This window comes from Nymphaea colorata, chromosome 7, assembly GCF_008831285.2.
Source record: "Nymphaea colorata isolate Beijing-Zhang1983 chromosome 7, ASM883128v2, whole genome shotgun sequence".
Classification (NCBI taxonomy): domain Eukaryota; kingdom Viridiplantae; phylum Streptophyta; class Magnoliopsida; order Nymphaeales; family Nymphaeaceae; genus Nymphaea; species Nymphaea colorata.
Genome location: NC_045144.1, coordinates 18778982 through 18794249, shown reverse-complemented (window position 1 = coordinate 18794249; position 15268 = coordinate 18778982).

Genomic DNA, 15268 nt, shown 5'->3' with positions numbered 1-15268 from the left:
TTATATTTGGATTTGGAGTTTCGTAGCCTATTTTCAAATCTGATTTCAGATAATATTTTATATAGTTGGACCGGATTTTTAGTAGATACCGAAAAGTCAGACTTGGGTTTGAATTTCAGTTTAAAACTAAGGACTGTATCCGAGTCCATTTAGGAACCTGATGGAGATTTCTTCACCAAATCCTACTAAACAGATCTGAAATTCAAATCAAGTCTGAATCTGACATTCAAAATTCTTTCACAAAATGGGATTGAAACTGGATCCACAATTGGGTATATCCGATCTATTTAAGTCTCTAATCTGCCCATATTAGCTGATAAACATCGTATCCTTGTAAAACAGAATGAACAGTAGTTCCAAATGACCCCTTCTGAATCTAGGCTGCTATATAAATAAAATTATATTATAAGATGTATCTTGTTCTTTAATATGAATAATAATTTAAAAACGCTGGCAAACTATATTGACAACATTTGTATGGAGGTCTAATCTTGGCGGTTTTGATCCTGGTTTCTGGTGCTGGATCTGTTCTTTCAAGTTTGGATCCTTGAAATAGAAACCGAGTGCATTTTGGATCGCATATGGATTTTCAGAATTGGATCTAGTTTGGACTACGGACGGTTCCTGCATGTTGGATTTGGTTTCAGATCTGCGTTACAGTTTGATTTGCGATGAAACATTTACAGGTGATGCGCACATCTTTTTGCCGCTAAGTCTTTTGTTCCAATTAGATCAGCTAACTAGATTTCAAATTTGGAGTTTAATATGATGATATCGAATGATGGGCTTGTAGTCAGGGGGCGGAGGTAGAATTTTTTTCAGGGGTGAGCCAAACCATCGTGGGTCGGGCCAAGAGGAGCGACGAGTCGAGTCAAACTAAAAAAATTTAATTTTTTACATATAAAAAAAAAATCTGGGATCACCCGGGCCATGGTGCCGCATCGGTCATGCTTTAGCTTGTCAGTGACCCCTCATTTGCAGCACAGAGCGTTGATGCCATAGAGATCAGAAATTGAAACCAGCCACCTACCGACCTATGCCCCGACCGTCATGCCAACCCCCTTGGGTGTCTCCATCATTTGCATTCAACTGCAGATGCCAATGCTGCTTTGCTTCATCTGAATCCTTTGATTATCTTTACCAGAAGCGCAGGTCCATATCCATTAAAGTTAGACATGCATTTGGTTCAAATATAGATCGTCCTCAACTTTACCGAAGTAGACTAATCGGAATGTATATATATGATTGGATTTGGATCTCGCCTTCTAGAAGCCAAATCCGGATCTGGCTAGCATAAGTTTTGACATTTATATTGTAATATGGTCAAGTTTCTATCGAATCTCAGTTCAATACCTGACTCGAATTTGGATTCAGTTATGAACATAGATTTAGATTCTGAATCCTATAGGATTTAGGTCAGTAAATGAATCCAATCCATTAACGTTATGGAAACCCTAATCCGATATTGATGTCCAAGATCTGGCAATCTTGCCTAGCTAGTTTCTTCAGTGACAAATTTTGAAATGACATGTCTAAAGGCCATATCTTGAACTTTGCTTTTGTGTTTACTTACATCAAACTTGCACAATAATTTTTTGCTAAAGTATAATACTTCCTCTTGATAATTATCACATCCCTTTCTGATTCTTCAGGATTGAGATGACTAATTCGAAATCTTTGTAGTTACCTCTCGGAAAGAAATCAACAAAACCATACACATTATTTTGCCTAAGATTATCCGGTAAATGTGAGGAGTTCTTGGTTGTAAATAGGAGAGGTTATGAGCTCAAAAACCAACAAATAATACCTAAATCAAATTTTTGTAATGTGCATACAATTAACTAAATAAAAAGTTTAAATAGCAAGTTAAAGCTCTATATATATATATATATGTGTGTGTGTGTGTAGGGGGGGGGATTTACACCTTGGGTCTTGGATTACATATATAAAGCAGAAATTTTGGATTTTGGGTTCTTAGTTTTGGATCTCCACTGGTTTTTCTTCCTTCTTTGCTTTAATTCTAATTTCCTTAAATTCTTCTCGAGCTAAGGGCACAACATAGCCGGCCAGGCTGGTGCAAGTCCAGTAACAATTCAATTCCGCCAGCACTACCTTTTTCCGGACTTCAAATGGTGGGTGCATGAAGCATAGTTGACGGCATGAATTGCACGTTATTCACATCCAATCAGATGCAAGGTATGGTAAATTTTAGAAAATTTCACTTGTTTTATATAGGAAATTTAAAAAACTATATTTGAGTTCTTGTTAAAATTTAAAAACTTTAATTCGATTTGGCTAATAAAAAATTTCTAGCACCGGCCCTGAGTTGAGTAATGAAGCTGTAGACACTCCTTTAATTACACTACTTAATAGAAAGTACTCTTCTTCTATAAAATCCTCAGCAGTTACATCCACTGCTTGATTGTAGGCTCCATCCAACACTCTTGACCGGGAGGACCTGCCGGAGTTCGCCGGAAACTGGACCAAACAGTTAACGGAAACGCAACCCTTTGTAATCAATTGATGAGCCTTCCAAAGTAGAAGTAAAAACTCCGGGCAGGTGATCCACAACCACCATGCTTTATCAAGGAAACACCATAAAAAGCCCTCAAAGAAGTGATGAAAACACTCTTACGGAAAACTTTAGCAAAACGGAAAAAAAAAAAGGCTACATTACTAAGAGTGCATCATCCGTCTTTTCTGATTTCTTTCCATGAGAGGGTTGTTGCTTGGAGCAGTGGTAAAGAATTCAAGACAAGAACATGCAGAAGACGACGGATTCCGAGCTCCTCACGGCAGCCGTTCCTTGCTAAAAGATAGAAAGTGTTAAAATTCATCCTCATTCTCGCTACCCTCAACTCAACGATGTAAGATCACTGGGCGCTTTTGCCTTTCTTTTGTCTCCTTTGCCGTGTCTTTAGCGGTAGAGGTAAAAAATTTTTAATTGAGGGCTTAATAGTATTTAAAAAAATTATAAAAGTCAAATAATATTTCTTAAACACTTTTAATACAAGTAAACAAAAAAAAATCAAGAAGCCATCTGAAATGGCCCTTCATAGGAATGTCAATTGATCCAATATGATACCATTATTCCCTTTTTTGGTCACATGTTTGCATTCAAATATGAACCAACAAAAAAATAAATCTGATTCTGAATCTGAAATCTGATTTTTAAATTCACATACAAATCCGAATCTGAATTTTGAACCAAATCTGGCTAATTTTCAAATCGTAAGGGCGTTTGATATAGGATATTTATTTAAAACTAAATCTGATCCGTATCTGATCGCATATTTATGTATATCCGAAATTCATCCAATTATTAAAATCAAAACGGCTCGATCGGATATCTGATCCAAATCAAAGATACGAAGTCCTTACCTCTTCAGAGTATCAGCTAGATGCCAAACGTGTCAAATTGGCCTTATAAGCCAATACTGCTTCGTATTGACCGATAGAGAAGCGTGGCACATGCAGGCTTGTGTGTGCACTTGCCCACATAGAGCTACACAAATTAGTTGTTTTATAAATTAGCACTTCATAGTCATTCACATATTTACATATTGGTTGCCGCATAAAAGTTACAATTGAAAGTATTAGTGCCCCTCAGCTAAAAATTTCTAGCTGTGCATGCCATTGCGACCGGTGACCCGATTCACGATGCGAGATGGAAACCAATATTTACAACATTGATGAAGATTAAACGAGGGCCGATAGAATCTACCATCCCTTGTTTCATAGATCTAAAGATCTTCATAGATCTAGAGATCTTCATAGATGTTTCTTATAGACAGGTATTTTCTTATATTGAAGGTTGAGTGCATGAAAGTTCTTTGTTTGTGCCACACTCTTCTTGCCTTTCTTTTCTATCACTGACGTCCACACTTCCCAAACCTACAACTTTAGATTCGATCGAGCACCACCTTTTGACATTTCCCCCAAGAAAGGGCAATTGGGTTTTTGCTTACCCCAACCTATTGTGCCTGGTGTTTGATTCTGGCACACAATGTAGGAATCTCCCTATATATTACAATTCTTTCTCTATCTTTGTAGAAATCTTAAGCCAAGGAACGTGATAATGTGCAAGGTTGGATAAATGAATAAATTAGATCTCAATTTAGTGATTCAAAAATTAAATTGTCGAAAATGCATCAATATTTTTAATAGTTAAAAAATAAAAAACTCAAATAGAGAGCAATCTTATGGGTTTTTTTTGAAATGTTGGACTATTTAATCAACAAAAAATAACTTCATATGTACGTATCTAGCTAGGGTTTGCCCACCCTACAAACTGTCTATTATTGTTTGGTTTGGTCCTTTCCTATGAAATGCAAATACTTGATTGGCACACAAAGTTATTTATTAACTTTTTTTACCAAGCCTTAGTGAATTATGTGCCTATGTTTGACTGCTATACAAGCATTACCCAACTTGCAGGTTTTTCATCTTAGGCTCATTGATGTAACAATGGCAGAGCAGATTCATTTCTGTTGGCTATCCAGGGTGGTTTGACAACAATAACAGATGAATCTATTTTTAAAAAATGGAGCAGATTTCGATAATACTTTTCACTTTGTTCTGCGAATCTGCACCATTTTTTCGGACCCATGGGATACTAAGGTAGTGCTACTATTTTATAAATCTATTCCAAAGATTGAGTTAGGTTCATGGAACACTGTATTACAATATTTTATGAATATGTCGCAATCTTCAGGATAGATTCATGGAACAGTGAAAGCCCATTACTATTGTCAGCTTCTAAAGTCAAATATATGTATATATATCATGGGATTTGCTTTTTCTATTGATTCATATTGGCAATTGGATGAAAAGAAATAATTATTGAATGTGGTAGTCAACTCCATGGATGACAAGGAAAAGAGCTCTTTATTGGTTCTATCTCATATTTTTTTAATGAAGTGAATGAATCTTTTTATTGAAAAATCAAAACAAAAAATGAGTTTAGATCTCCTGCAGGAATGGCTTTCAAGATCCGCTGGTCACAAAATAATGGAGTCATTCAATCAATATAGATTGATTAGAAAGCATATTCAAATCCAATATAGTTTAGATTCTACTGAATTTGAATAAAACAATCAAGCAACCAAACAATCCCAAAACCATGGAGCCAATCAATCAATATAGATTGATTAGAAACCATATTCAAAACCAATATAGTTTAGATTCTACTGAATTTGAATAAAACAATCAAACAACCAAACAATCCCAAAACCATACTCTTTAACTACTTACATCTGTGATCTTGGTATTGCCATGTTCATTCATTTCTAAGGGATAATGAAAGGCTTCACTCTAAGTATCTTGTTTTCTACACAACATCGTCAAGGCAATGGTCCAAAGACTTGATGCATGGTACAACAGGGGTCGTTGTCATATAATGATCCCAACAGAGCCATGGAAATCTTCACAACTCATCAATGGATCAACACCTACCCATTTTCACCCTAACGTGAAGGGATGTCCAAGTTATTCAGATATTGATAAGTTTGGCCCAAAATTGGATCCAAACTTGATTTGGAAACTGCAAAACCATATTGAAAGTTTTACATAGAACCAAATTTGGGTATCCATGAAAATATATATCTAGTGGATTCAGAAACAAAAACTACCCAATTAATGTAAGTTTTCTTATTCAATCCTACGGTTTGGATTTGGATCGTTCTATTAGATCCAAACCATTCTCATCCTTACTAACTTGCACTGGCTGGGAAGAAGGCCAAATTGTTGGACGTTGAGTGCCTAAATGAAGGGGAAAAGGAGAAAGTTTCTCCTCATAAATAGGCAAGTAACTGGTTTCATCCAGAGTTCAAAAAAATTTGGTGTTCATGAGAAAAAGAAAAGTTCTTACCCACAACAGAAGGGCAAGAAGACAAAAGGGCATTTTAACATGAAGAAGCAAAGGCCATGTCCAAAACTTGAAGCAAATAAACTTGAATTTCAAGTCTATATCAGATTACCAAAAAGCACGCGAAATCGGCGAATTCAATCCCTGTTTTTGTCCTCTTTTGCATGCTTCCTTTCCTCCCATCAGGGGTAGGACTGTCAATTGTCTGGATTTGAATCTCTTGTCGAACTTGTCCCGATCCAAATTCACAACCCATGCATAACCACATTTGTGATCTGGATCCAGATTTGGTCTTTTAATAGTTCATGATCTCCAGTTTGAAAGTTTTACAGCAAGAGTAGGTAACTTAATTACATGGAGCTTTGCAAGGCATGATCCCTTTCTAACTGCCCAACTCTAGAATCCAAATCCACATTGGTCCAAGTTTGGATCCAATATACAGTCCATGGTTGGTGGAGAAATTCTCAATCACTGAAAAGAATGTCCAAGTGTGCAACCCAAGTAAGCCCCAAAGCAAGAAGTAATCACAAATAGTGGCTGTCCTTTGATCCCAAGCAATATCCAATAGCATAATTAGTACTTGTCATTGTATGAGGTTCAACAAACACCTTCTCACTAATCACCTGTTCAAATAAGAAAGTAGATGAGACTTCTTAACAACTCCTTACTTAATTAGACTTTCCATTTTCTCGCCACTGTTGCGCATAATCGATGTCGATCATGGTATAATTATAACTAAACACGCCTTCATTTAAGCTAACAGCATCTATAAATCCTAATTTGTTGCTGGCAACAAAAGAGGTATTAGCAGCTTCTTTCCTTTGGTTTGAGGAGATAAGTTATCGAAGTCTTGTCGGCCTAAGAGGTGCATGCTTATATGCGGAACTCTCCACTAACCCAGCCCGCTTAGCCCACTTGAAAAGTCTTCCAATTGCTTTAGCTTTGCGCCGAGGAATCTGGACTTATGTCAACCTTCAACCTACCTAACTGGGACCGGTTCCGGCCCCGGCCGGACCTTTGCGGTTATATATCACATGGCAGCATAATCCAAACTTAGTCAGGATTACATACACATCTGTTAGGTATGGACCTAACCGGCCGAGTCGCTGACCCATGCCCAAGTGACTAAATCTTATATAATTGCAGATTAGCCTAATCAAATTCGGATCCAAATTATAATCAGCTCGAAAAAGCTAGCCATGTGATACACCTTCTAAAACTATGATGGTAAGCAAATTCATGTTATATTTGGAGTCTCATAAGAAGAAAGATGTCAGATTGTTAATCAACTTTGATTAGTTAAGTCAAGCCATGGTAAGAGGGCCCCATGTCTCATTTGCTTAGTCCTTGGGGTTTTCTCACATTTGACATAGAATACATACTTGCCCTCATCTCTCTCTCTCTCTCTCTCTTGTGGGGACAAAGAAAAGTGAACCTTCTCTGTCTCACGGCCTAACAAGAGAGAGATCTAGAGAGAGAAACTTGGTGGACATCACTATTTCTTTCTCTATCCATATAAAGGGTTTACTTGTAGATAGGTGGTACTAAAGTGAACTCATGATGCTTGAATGTGGAAGCCATGTGCATGAAGTTGCTTGGAGATTTTGACTTGTTTCTCTCTCTCTCTCTCTCTCTCTATATATATATATATATATATATATATATATATATATATATATATATATATATATATATATATATATATAGAGAGAGAGAGAGAGAGAGAGTTGCGTGACAATACACAATGGGTTTGCATAATTAATAAATGTAATCCATCAGTTGGGGGTTGTTGTTGTCTTTGATGGATGGGTCCCATGGGACCTTTTAAATACCATACGTTAGGGAAACGTATTTGTGCTCTCTCGACCAGAGGGGCCATGACCATGACAACACCACGCCGACCTGGTTGTTGGGGCCTTCTCTATCTTTTACTTTTCAACTCAACTTAATATTTTCTACTTCATTTAATTAACCTCTTTTTTATTTATATATCCCCAAAGGAGTTGGCGCAACGGCGTAGAGGCTGGTTCCCATTTCGAATCCATTTGGCATCAATCTTAGCAACTGACGTGCACGCTGAAGCACAGTGAGGACGGCATCCTGAGGCACCAAAAGTAGGTCATGTATCCTAAGAAAATAAAGGTTGAGTGGGGGCTTCGGCCTTCTTCTGAGCAGTAGGAAACCCTACTTACCCAGAATATCTTTGCCAACATGCACATGCATTTTTTTTTTTTTTTTTTGAAGATTTTGGGTTCATCTCTTTCATCAGGGAGAACAATAAAATAATGTAATGTTTTCCATCTCAATTTCCCTTAACTTGCAACTTTGGACAATATGGTTGTTAAAATAAGATTCTAATGTCTTTTTGTATAGAATTCTTTGGGAGTTAATGTTATGGGCCCAATTTTAAACTTCCCCAACTAAGTGGTCAACCATGGATCTTATATCATTTCTCCCAAAGATTGTGTCGATGACTAACCTATACATATATATGTTGACATGAGCATTGACACATAAAGATAACTTATAGCTGTTTATGTTGAAAATTTAACATTAAAAATTTACTAATTTTTGAAAATTGGTGCTTTTTGTGTCCCGCACTCCAGAAGAAGAACAGAATATGAATTTGAGAGTCTGATATGTCCTTGATGCGTAGGGATTTTTTGTTTCTTTCCTATGAAAAATGGTGTTTGTTTACCTCGGATTTGATGTCCAAAGTGATATAAAATTGTTGAGAATCTCATATATATATATATATATATATATCCGAGGATAAGAGGTCAGATTACTTTCTCGTATATAAGTTCAAATATGAGATTTTGGTAACATAGTGATGATAAAATTTGGTTTTTGTTTACTTTGTAAATCCCTCCTAAAAGGGATTTCAAATCTGAGGTTTTTATTACTATCAAACACACAATCTTAGGTGTGCTTGTTTCATGATGGATTTGAGATCCCCTTTGACATTAAATCTTTGTTGTGTAAGACTTATTGTTTAAACAAATACTAAATCTCTACAGCAATGGCAACGTGCGTTTGAGAACCATTTTTTCCCCGTAAACTTTTGAGATGTGGTCCAATTTTTCAGCGAGAGGGATGTTGGACCTTTGGTCTATGGATTTGAGATCCCCCCCTTAAAGATCTCATATCACGAAGGCTTAATTTAATGAACATAGTCTTAGGACGTGTTTGATATCATTGGATATCATATCCGAGTCTAATTTGAAATCCCTTTCATGTGGGGCCCATGCGCCGGATTTCATATCTATAGAAAACACGGATTTGAGATCCTCAATATACGGCGAAAACCACACATTTAAGGTCGGATAGGAGGGGGTCTGACCTTAAGTCGTCGGATCTAAGATCCTTAATCATCTTATATCACCTCAAATCCTAAATATGAGGTAAACAAATGATCAAATTTGAGTGCCCCATAAGATTTTAGCATGTTGACACCATGATCCTATAGATTTCTCTCTCTCCCTCTCTCTCTCTCTCTCTAAATTGGACTTCTCCTAGTGTTGTCAAATTGCACTTTTAAAATTTAGGGTTTCCTTGCCTTCTTTGACAACATGTGATAATTTTGGCTTGTTAGGCGTTGCGGTTCACACTTTCATTATTATGTTCCTTTCCATGACTTTTTGTTGGGCCCCTAGATCAGATCAGCCTTAGCACAAACCCCAGGCGTAGCCAACCCAAGCCGAGTCGACCTGACCCGACCGGACCCAAACCCGATATATCGATCGGCATTTTGGCGAATTCTATTCAATTTTCGATTGGCAGCTGAGCACAGACTTGCCTCACTCTTTGTCAAGGCGACTGGGCTGCAGTCTTTGAGACTTTCATTCGATGAGGTCGATCCAATTTACGTTTCGCAACTTCGTCTTTACTTTATTTGACCGATTAGCGGTCGCCAGACAGCGGCCCGATGTCCACCCTTAAATTGAAGGAGGCAAGGAGGCAGGGATTCAAATGGTGACTAAGACTACCAGCACCTGTCAACCTTGTGATTTAGACACACACATGCCTTTATGAACTTACTTTTAGGACTCAATGCCCTAAAGGTCTACCTCAAACCCTAATTCAAGGCTCCACATTGTCCTTTGAACTTCTATTGCAACACACAACCTAGAGACCTAGCCCTTGACTCAAACCACGCCAACCAGACCTGGGTTAGGTCTAAATCACTGTCCATAGGTGTTTGCCCTACTCATACTTTCTTAATTCGGAAACCAAACATGGGTAAGAAAGATCCTAAGGACCAGGCTGAATTCGGCATGCTAGCGTCTTGACTGCACCCTCTCCAGACCCACCAAGTCAAGTCGAATCCAAACTTTCATTTCTCGAAATCTTTCGAAAGCGATCGCATTATTGAGCGGCAAAAACACTTCCTTTCTCGGTAAAAAAGACGGCCTCAGACGTGGCCCGGAATAGAATCACAGGACAAGCAAAATATAAACTTGTCTTAGCTATAAAAAGGTTGCAAAGAAGCTTACAAGTGCAAAGAACCGTGATCGTGATTATGTGACAAAGTCCATAGTTAGGGGAGTTCAGTTGTGTTAAGCCTACTCGCGGATTGACTCGAACCAAGTCTTAAGATGAACCTAGGCTCGCTAGCTTGAGCCAACCCTAGCCTAACACAACCAAACCTATCAAACCAAATATGAAAAGAAAAGGTTTAAAGTGTAGCTCAAGTTCTTAGACATGCCAACCTTGACCGAACCCAGTCTAATCACTAAGTCAAGCCAAAAGTTGAGGTCCTAATTGAGCCCATACCAATATGATGGGACTTTGGTCCAAACTCAATAATGCACCAAACTTTGAAGCACGAGAGCCTGTGCTCCAAGCTTGTAATGAAGGAACAAACTTCAAGAGGTTATTTTCGTCCATGGTCAAGTCAAAGGGTATGTTACGTCATTTTCTCTCAGAGTGGAGGATCATTTTCGTCCTTGACCGAGTCTTCGGTCTTGCGGTCCATCACGGTACGCAAAGGGGGACAGGTGGGGGCCCACCGCCTTTTGTCGAGCTCTCACGAAATCTCAGCCGTCCGAGATTCGCGTGCCGTTATTCGCCACCGTCCTTTGTCCTTCTAGAGCTTTGACCCTCCGACCGTCGAAAATTACGTCAGATGGGACCCGCTCCAAAAAGGCCTCCCCGACTCGGCGGAGATCAACGTTTCGTGTCCTCCTCACCGCACTTTCTCGTTTTACCAAAATAGCCCTTCTGAAAGACGTTAAGTTGGTCTGAGCTTCGTGGGTATTTTGGTCAATAAGACCATCGTCCCATGCTGTTGTATCCGGTTGTCGTGCTTAGCAACAAATTAAATTTATTCTGCTCAACTAAGTTAGTTGAGATGAGCACGTTGCTTGTTAGATTTTATAAGTGTTGTTTTTTTAGAACATAAAAAGATATTTACCGAAACTAGATACAGTTTAAGACCTTACATGTATGAGAATGAATGCATTTCGGAGTCTTCTTAGTAGGGCTGCACATGTGCCGAGTCGAGCTCGAGCTTGGTCAGCCTGAACTTGACTCAGTTCAAGAAACTCGAACTCGAACTAGAACTCGACTCGAGCTTCTTATAGTAAGCTCGAGCTCGAACTCGACTCGAGCTTCTTATAGTAAGCTAAAGCTCGACTCGACTTGACTACATAAAAATAGAGCTCGATTCGACTACTCAAAATCGAGCTCAAACTCGACTCGTTTAACCCATTTAACTCGTTTAGGCATTAACTCGTGTAAGCGTGTAACTCGTATAACTTGTGAAACCTATTTTGGCAATACTATATAAAGTATCGGTTCGTGAGTCCAGTCGAGCATAAACGAGTCGAGTTCCTGAAACTCGACTCGACTCATTTATCGTTTTGAGTATCATTATAAGCTCGAACTTTGCTCGTCTATAAAAGAGTCGAACACGAGCCGAGTTTTTTCGAGCGAGTTCGAGTCTAGCCCGAGTGGCTCGGCTTGTTGTGCAGCTCTACTTTTTAGCAATAGTAGGTTGTTGACATCTTGGCAAAGATTCGAATATGTAGAGGGTTAAAAGTTAAAAATTGGTTTGTTAATGTACTAAAAAGTGTTGTTAATACTGATGTGGCACTATTTTTGAATAGCAGATTTTTTAATTTTTAGCTATCTGATAATGCCTGAAATCAGTTATATTTGAATTTCTATGTATCCAAATAATAATTTTTTCATTTCTCGAAAAGCTAGAGTTTTTGAACAACTATAAATCGCGACAAAATTTATCTTCTGGTGTTAGAAACCTAATTGCATTGTTAGCAAACTTTGGCTTACCTGAAGAATGTTTTTATTAAAAAATAATATTTTGAATCAAAACTTTTGATTATTTCTACATGCATTTCCATTCGTAAGGGTTGTTTGTCAAGTGTCTCATGAATTTGAACTAAAATTAAGGCGGACTAGTGTTTCATAAATCTACCTCAATTTTTGAGGCAGATTCATAAGATCTTCACAAAATGTCCTTGATACCAAATGGCCCCTAATGGATCTTTTTTTAGTTCGTAACAATGTAATACAAAACTGACAATGTAATGCTTTGTTGGATATCTCTTAGATGACAAACAAGATCAAGGGTCTCTTTTGTTCTATAGGGTTTTTTAAGTTAAAGAAACTTAGTCTTAAGTCTCATATATGAGAGTTGTAATAGAATCTCTTAAAGTCCCCCCCAACTTGAGGAGTTACACCTAACTTTGGCTTCTTCTGGTAGAAATGCACTATTGTACATAGAAATTAAACTATGATTGACTGTTTGACAATAAGTTATACACATTCTCATAGTAGGAAGCATATGTTATTAAGCAGTGTTTGTTAGATTAGTGAAGAACTCGTATCCATAAATATTGATGACAGGGGCGGAGCTAGGGGTGGTCAAGGGCCTTGGCCGCCCTCCACCTCCCACCTCCACCATGCGCACCCCCCCCCCCCCCTTGAAAAAATTGCGTCCCTCAAAAAAAAAAAATGTTTAAAAAATTATATTTCGTCTTTTGTTAAAATTTTGAAACTATAATTTGGTTCTCCTCATGAAAAATTCATGGCTCTTGCCCTTGGGTTAGACAAAGTATTGGAGCCAAAATATCTTTCCTTTAGAAGGCCAAGAAAATTTTTCACATGGGACAGTTGTATTTTCAAAAGTTTACAAGGTTTAGCATGTAAAATTTTGTTTCCCAACATGAACATGTTTCCTAGCGGACACTTGGTTCAGCCCTTGGTCGGGTCTCAAATCCACAATCATTGGCAAGCAACATATAAGGCCGCATCAACTAGAGTGTCATGCATCCACTATTTGCAGTTTAGATGAATAACACTTAAAGAAAACGAAACAGCTATGTTATGGCCCTCGAGGCATTGATCACATTATGTTCCACTGTTTGTTTGTTTGTTTAGCAAAGGATATAACATATAAGGGGACCCAACAAGAAAATTATATAAGAGGAGTCAAATAGAAGGCCTTTGGATCAAGTCTCAATTTCTAATTTCATAGTTTGAACATTCTTACATGTTGATCTTCACGTAAGGGTTTTCCTTCTTGGCAAGCTTTCACGCAAGTAGTGGACAAAGTACGCTATCTTAAGTAAGATGAAGTACGATAGGAGGGATATGCTTTTGAGATGGAAATTTTATCACATGTATGCTTGATTTAGGGACAAGTTATTGTCATAAATGTGATGGAATTACTTCTAAGGGAAAAAAAAATCATCTTAACACATGTACGTTTGATTTGGGGACAAGTTATTGTCATAAATGTGACGGAATTACTTCTAAGGAAAAAAATTTCCTCCATTCAAACACCTAAGCGAAAATGATTGATCCAACAAAGAGATAATATTTGACACGATTTAAAGTCTTCCACTTTCCACTCCAATGAATGTAATCCAATTCTAGCTTTTAGTAATGCTTCAAGGAGCAGTCGTATTAGCGGCATGTAAAAAGGTAGGTTTGTAGTTTGATTCTCGTAGGCGATGTGTCTATGTGGTCATAAACGGTCAGACGCAGTGTCTAAGCTAAAGGGTGCACCACTATCATCGTTAACATCAATGCAACCCAAGACCCTCTTTCTAACTTTTTTTTTTTTTTGAATGATAGATTGTTAGCACCCAAAATAAGGATTGAATTAGACTTTTGATCTACAAAATTTTTAGAAAATGTTCTTTTTGACTTTTTTTTTTGCCTTTTTTGCATTACATGAGCTGTTCATTTCTTGCTTGCTTAGAAAACAAGTTTTAAGAGTGAGAATTATCAAAGTAATTTCTACTTAATTAACAAAACAGCAAATTTGTGCTAAAACAATGGCTGAATGTTCCAAGAATGATGCCCATTATAATTTTGAAATAAAAGAAAGAGCATCCGCTCGTCATCTATCAAATCCAAGGGTCTTTTTCTCATAATCTCCCTGCCCCGATATATCAAACAGGTTCCGAGACCACAAAAATTCAAAGCACGGACAAATAATTAAAAAAATTTAAGAAGATGGTCCACAAAGATTTGTCCACCAACATAAGCACATGTTTGAATCACATCTACACATTTCTTGGATTTATCTTATACTACTCAATGTATCATGTGTTGTGTTTAATCACATCTACCCATACATTAAGGGGCAGAGTTAAAAAATTTTCAAAAGGAGAGCTGAATTAAAGTTTCTAAATTTTGATTGGAGCCGAAACATCATTTTTTCAATTTTTTATATAAAACAAGTGAAATTTTCTAAAATTTACATATATTCTTTTTTAAAAAACTAAAGTGGAGCGAGGGCCCATCGAACCCTACCCTAGCTGCCCCATGAATACATTGCATGGAATGGCCGTAATTGGATGAAGCACAAGATAGCCACAGTGGATGTGATTGGTGTAAATTGTATACAAACATATATTGGTGTATCCAACTTCTCAAACCAGCCCCTAAAAATTGCTTTACTTATTTATATACCGGTGCCCCAGTGCGCTTTGTAGCCATCTGAATTTGCTAGATTTAGATATACTCTTTTAGGCCATCAAAAATTTAATCACTCTTATAAAGATGCAAGTTTGGTAGCAAAAAATATTAAGATATTTCATACAATCAATGGAATTAAAAGCATATTTGTATTAAACTAGTAGTCATACTTTAATATGTAAAGATCATATGAAAAGTTTCTTTAAACTTGAATTTCAGATTGTATAATTTTGGATATCTAAGTAAGTTGGTTCCTTTAAAAAGTAAGTGGTTGATCTCTCTCTCTCCCCAAGTTGGTTCCTTAAGTAAGACGGTAAGAAATACTCTTTCTTTCTCTCTCTCTTTTCTGAGTGAACAGCATCAGTTTAGAGAGAGAAAGTAACCATCCCCAGCGCAGCACGCAAGCCCAATTAGCCCAAGATTGACTGGTGAAGGACGCACACCAAATTC